General features: G+C 44.3%; 1 protein-coding gene across 7 annotated transcripts in view; it reads right to left on the reverse strand.

Annotated features, from left to right (window-relative positions):
- Nucleotides 1-3,709, reverse strand: part of PPFIA2 (PTPRF interacting protein alpha 2) — a 324,118-nt gene extending 320,409 nt beyond the window's left edge. For 3 of the 7 annotated variants that reach the window (XM_071799609.1, XM_071799595.1, XM_065837649.2), the window contains exon 1: nucleotides 3,117-3,706. The gene's annotated coding sequence lies outside the window, so the exon portion shown is untranslated. Of the gene's footprint in view, nucleotides 1-3,116 lie in introns of all 7 variants that reach the window. The other 4 variants (XR_011735916.1, XR_011735913.1, XM_071799596.1 and 1 more) reach the window with 4 other exon arrangements.
- Between the last annotated feature and the right edge of the window lie 2,589 nt (nucleotides 3,710-6,298).

Here is a 6,298-nt window from a genome sequence, read left to right on the forward strand (position 1 = left end):
GGTACATTTAGGAAGTTATTGAGGAATAAAAATATGAATACATCATATTCTCATCAGGAGAAAATATAAAGCTTTCCTAACACCACTCTCTCAAAAAATAAACAAGCAAATAAACAAACAAACCCAAGAACCAAGAAACACAGACTTACTTTCTTCTCAAAAGAAAGATACATGGTGTTGAATGGAATAAACTCAGAAATCTGTAACGAGTTATCAGGAATCAGCTTTGCAGAGTCTGAGTAAATTCCCACAGAAGTAATTTACTAAGGATTTCAGTACCAAGGCTCTGCTCACATGAAAAAAGGAGAAAAATATAAAGACGGACTACTTCAGGCATCCAATGTGGTTTCCTAATCTGATGCCTCAAATGCTACTTAATTATATCAGTGGTGTCCAACCATGCATCTAGCAAGTCCATGCAGCTCTTTGTGCCACTAGAGAAGAACTGCAGGGTGTTGCCCCCAGAAAACTGAGTCAGAAAAGGAGTTGGGGGAGGAATGAAGAGGAGAGGGAAAATATAATGAAGACATTCATTAACTATCCTGTTTCTCAGGAGCAGATAAGGAACAGACCAGATATTCACAGCAGCATCAACCCACTACTAAGCGGCAGCTATCTTCCTCTGTCAGGATATGACTGAAATCATCCAAGAAAGAACATTGAGGGAGCTGAAATTTCTTTCAGTGGGTGTTAGGAACTGCAAGTGGTGGATTAAACACCTCTGTCCTGTATCTTCAAGACCACAGAGGTCCATGAAAACCTCATGTACCTTATTTTGTGCAATACTCCCCATACAGCCAGGACTGAAAAGAAGAGGAAGAAGTGAAGGAAAAGTGCAAAATTCAATATGCATTTACTTTCAGTCGTCAGCATTTTCCTGTTAATATACAAACACTGTTCCTTAGATTCATCAGAAGCTGCAGAGTAGATATTACAATTTCCTTGCTCAGGGAGCACACCAGGTGCCCAAAACTCTCAAGGACTTGCAAAGGATACTGGAACTTTGTGGCACCTAAAGACTATCCCAAACTCTCTGAGAGGTTCTGAAAGGGGAGCAGGTTACTGACAATTTCCTGCTTCCCTTAATATCTGTGTAGTACATACAGACTTCTAGGCAATTTAATAACTTTAGAATTCTTCTAATTTGAAACAAAGCCTTAGCACTTACTTTAATAGTAGTTCTAGACCTAAAGTGCTCAGGTATCACAGCCATACACAATGGCAGTTTGTGAAGCAGCACATTGAGGTTATCTAAATACATTCTCCTCTGTGTCCATTGTGTATCTACTACAGTATCTACTGCAAAATCTATTCCAGGATGATTGGCTCCAATTTCAGTGTTTTCTCCAATAATTCGCATGGAGCCTAATCCAATAACATTGAATTTCTATCATGGACCTCAGTGAGTTTGAATCAGTGTGGATGGTTGGAAAAGTCACTAGTGCAGGCAAGCCATCAACATCCTGTCATTTTACTACCTCCAAACAGGAGCATAAATATCACAGATGTATGTTATGCATGACTAGGGAGCATGCTGGATTTTAATGTGACCATTGCTTACAATATTACGAGAAATCATGAACAGGTTCCCCTCTAAACACAACATTTAACTAGCAAAAAGCAATGACTGTTTAAAGTGATCTGTTCTATGAAAGGAGAAAGAATGTGGTTCATTGTCACTGCATTACAGATTTTTCAGGTTGTATGAACAAAATGTCACAGCAAATCTATAGCATTAGCTGCATTATGTCTCCATCAAGAATGAAAATATTGGCTCAGTTAGGAAGCCTGCAGCTCAGTTTAGACATCCAGTGAGTGAACGGACAAATATCACAGCAAACAATACACGATATGCCCACCCTTGGTTAAGAGTTATATAAAGCTCCTTTTCAGGAGCTCCTCCATTAACAACTACACTGATAACAATTGTCTTACGTATCTTCTATCTACAGATGCTGATAATCTTGTACAAACCGGGTGTGAATACTGACATCCTCAATACCGACTTTTTCTAAAACTACTTGAAATTTCTGTGGTATGTATACTATAAAGGTAGAAAATTTAAAAGTTGTCATCTTTCTTCTCATTGGACCCCACCCTATTTGACATCCTCCGTTATCTCATTTGTCTGAGAGTCTTGGTATTATTTATTTTAAAGTGAATGCTGTAACAAACACTTCTGCTACCTCATGTAACCTGGGAATAATTTACCAGCTGGACTTCTTGGGCAAGCTCTGGGAATGAGAGGTCAGAATACTACTTGGCTTCTGCCTGACAAAGGCTCTGAAGACAAGCACTCATTTTGCTCACCTTGAAGGCTACCACCTTAGATGTGAATCTAATTTTACTCTCTCACCTTTCTGTCCATAAGTGGTTTTAAAAGCTTGTTTTCTGTGTATTCAGATGTTTGATTTGCACAGCAAGGTTGAGGTGTCATTTCAAGTTACTTGTAATTTTGCTGCAGGATAAAGAAGTAGAAATCTAACTGCCATACATTCTATGCCTGTCCAACAGTGACATCAGCTTGAAAACTCATTTCATTGGATCATTCCGGATATTTTGCATTTACAAGCTATTTTTCTGCAAATCGTTAAATACAGTGGCTGATAAAACCAGTTCTTACTGCAATTATGTCTTTTCAGATGTTCTCAGCAAGATCGCTCTTAGGCAGCATGGTTTAATTCCAAAAGGAAAATCCTTCCTATTGTCTGAGTTGCATTACATGCATATTCCTCCTCCTAGTTAACTCCTTACCTGCCAGTCTCCACTAAACTATGATATCACCTTTAACAGAAGCATCCTGCACTACTTCCACACAGGAGGGGTGATCAACACTGTGCTTTAAAAAAAGGACTCTTTCCAACTATTTGGTCCTCATGTCACCCTTCCAGCCTCAAATCTCCTTCAACCACACACACAAAAAAAAAAAAAAAAAGTTGGCTTCACGGTTTTTAGCCTGAAATTCCCCAACTCCCATTACAGATATGCATTTAAATAATACCACACAAGTACTACAGCAAGAGGCAGGCAGCAAGATTTTTCATTTGCACCTCACCTCCCGGAGGGTATTGGGGCCAAGGAGGCAATGTCTAACTCAGAAATAGAAGGTTCAGTACCTAGTGGCTTTTATTTCGGCGTCTCTGTTTCACTTGATCAATAACAACCGCAGTCTCCACCGGCTTCGAGCGGGGACTCACACAGCCGAGCACTCCTGGACCATCTTCTTAGCAATGGTGACACAGGCGTTGCTCCGAGGAACCCCAAGCCCCTGCACCCGTCCTCCGGCAAGACTGGCTGTCTGGCACCTCAGCATTTTCTTCGGTCACTTCGTCAGCAGCCAAGAGGAGAAGCATCCATGGGAAAAATGGCATATTACAAATTTTGCTTTGGGAAGCAGAGCTCGGCTCAGACCATTGTCAGGAGCAGGGAGGGGGGAGCGGCTCTTAAAGCTCCAGCAGCCCCTTTCGAGCAACAGCATCTTTGCAGCTGGAGGCAGGCGATTACAGGGGGGAGGGGCCAAGGCGAAAGCATCTTTCTTTTATTTCTCACCTTTTGTTAAACTTAACTGAGCGATATCTGGCTTCCCTGCTTCTTCAATACCTCCCAGGCTAATTACGCCTCTGTGCGTGATTGAAGCCCACACGCACGCCCGACTGCCGGCATGATCCAAAGCAAACGCGGTTTTCTGTTGTACAGAAAGAAATCCTCTACCCACATCTCACCGCTGCCTGGCAGGCACCGCACAGAGCCTGATCTCAGCGGAGCAGAGCCGGTTTAGCCGTGGCGGCGTAGTCGCGGGGCTAGGAGAGCTCCGGCAGGTCACCCACAGCACGGCTGCCCACCAGCCGGCGCGTCCCGTGCGGCTCCGTGGGGCAGAACCGGCCGCACTCGCGGCACCGCTACCGGCTCCCCGCCCTCCAGGGGCCTGGGACTGCCGCCCCAGACCGCCGTACCGCTCTAGTCCCGGCTAACTGCTGGGGGACGCGTGTGAGAGCTGTGTCGGAGCTCTAAACTGCCGTATTCTGTAATTTAAACAGCCCAGGCAAACGCCAGTACATCTTGGCTAATCGGATATACAGTGTAATAAAACGTATCATCTGCTGTAATCCGACCGTGACAAAGCAGTGGTAAAAATCTGCTATAATCTGAATAGTCCAGGCGTGTAATTAATATTACGCATTTGGAAACGCTGGGTGTGGGCAAGCGCACCCTCCCCGGGGCCGAAGCCCCGGAGTGCGGCACCACCGTGGGTGGAGGAGAAGGGAGCGGCTACGGGCGCTGCTGGGCTCGGTCCGCTGCTCCTCCTCGGCGGGGACTTCCCCTGGAAGCCGCTGCAGTGGTTTCCACCAGTCCTTAAATAAATTCTGAAGTAATCACGTCTGTTGCTCCCCCTGCCTCACGCACACGGCTCCTCGGATGCAGCTGCTGCTTCGCGGCTCGCAGGGCGCTAATTCCCTCACACCCACTCCTTAAAAAAAAAAAAAATTAAAAAATTAAATTGCTCCTTCTCACCCGGCAATGCTGGTCCGTGTGGCCCGAGGTGGGCGGGTGGAAAAGGGACGTGGAAGCTGGACGGTGGCGGGGGATGTCCTGTAGGAATTTGACGTTGTGAATAAATGGGTACCAGAAAAAGATTTGAGGTCAGGGGTTTCAGAGTGTTTATTCGTAATTCATCCCAGTTGGATGATGATGTGCTGGTATCAACTACACAAACTTTGCCCTTGCAGGAAACATCTCAGTATTTGTTTATATTCCTTCCACACATTGAAAAATATTTTGACCATGCAGGAATGACTACTGCTTCAGAAGCCTGAAGTCACTTAGAATCATAGAATGCCCTGAGTTGTAAGGAACCCACAAGGATCATCAAGTCCAACTCCTGTCCCTGCACATGACAACCCCACCATTGACACCATGTGTCTGATGGCTTCATCTGCTTTAGAAAGGTGCTGGAGAGACAGGAGAGCCACAGCCAGCAGTGGGTTCAGGCTCAGTGGTGCTGCTGTGGTGGTTTCCCAGTAAGTTTAACACATTATTGTGGGAAATGTAAATGCACAGAGGATGCCCATGTATGGTAGAAGGCAAGTGGCTGAGAAGAGTTGACCACATAGACATCTTAAAAATAGGTGCAAAGAAAGCACTGGTGCCACAACAGAGTTTGTTGATAGAGCCTGGCCTTTCAGCACAATGCACGGGTTAAGAGGCAAAAAACCCACAATCTCTTTCCCTCCAACTGTGCCAGTATTTCAAGTGGCTTTTTGTCACATTTCTTGGCTATTCTAGATCCTTATCCTAACTTAATTTATCTTCAGTATAGAAACCATTAGACCAGTTGCCTGACAATCACAGCGTAAGTGAGGGCAAGATCCATCATCCATCAGAGACTTGCATACATGGCTATCACAATAAGTCTGAGCTTTGCATTGGGCAAGTGAGGAAAAACTAACAGCTCATAAAGCATGCTTAGCAGGCAGCCATGTAGCCTAGCTAGTATGAACCTTTTCAAAGAAGGGTATATCTAATTCCCCCCTACCTCCTACTTTTTTTGGTTGGTTGGTTGGTTTGGGTTGGGTTTTTTGTGTTTTTGTTTGTTTGTTTGTTTGTTTTGGAGGGGTTTTTTTAATTTTTTTTTTAGTTAAAGAACATTACTCTCTGTAAAATAAGATATGGAGGACAGATCAGAATTTGCAGCTTCAGACTCTCTAGAACTCAGCACTGTTATTTTTTGTAACAATATCTATATGCATGGAAGTATCACTCTTTTCGAAGCATTGAGAAAGATGAGTATTGCTGATGACATCCTTCTTTCTTCCCCTCTTTCAAACAGCAATTTGCTGATTAAAGCATTTGCCAAGGACATGGGAGATCCAAGGTGGCTGTTTTCAGCACTCACCTTTGAAAATATTCCAGTCCCTGTTCCATGGACTGGAGGAGTCCATTATTTGCAGAGCTGTAGAGCAGACAGGCTACCTTCACAGTAATTTCATTTATAAACATTTGTGGAATACTTTGGGAAGGCTGTTGGCCCCTCAGCTGCTTGTGCCCATCCTCCCTACTGCCTTTCAATCGTCAAAGCAAAAATCCAGCACAGAAAGACTATTATTGCTCCTCATAGGATTGGCCTAGTTGACCTGCTGCCCTTTGCTTTTCTGGTGCCAGATTCACAGAGGAGTAGGTGGCTGAAGCATCATGTTTCACAGTGCGGAGCTTACTGCAGAGTGCAGAAAGTGCCAATTAGTACCTGTGCTTTGTGGTGCCAGTTTAATCAGGAGCCTCCTTCTATTCAAGCATGTAGGCT

The sequence above is a fragment of the Patagioenas fasciata genome, chromosome 1, assembly GCF_037038585.1.
Source record: "Patagioenas fasciata isolate bPatFas1 chromosome 1, bPatFas1.hap1, whole genome shotgun sequence".
NCBI lineage: Eukaryota > Metazoa > Chordata > Aves > Columbiformes > Columbidae > Patagioenas > Patagioenas fasciata.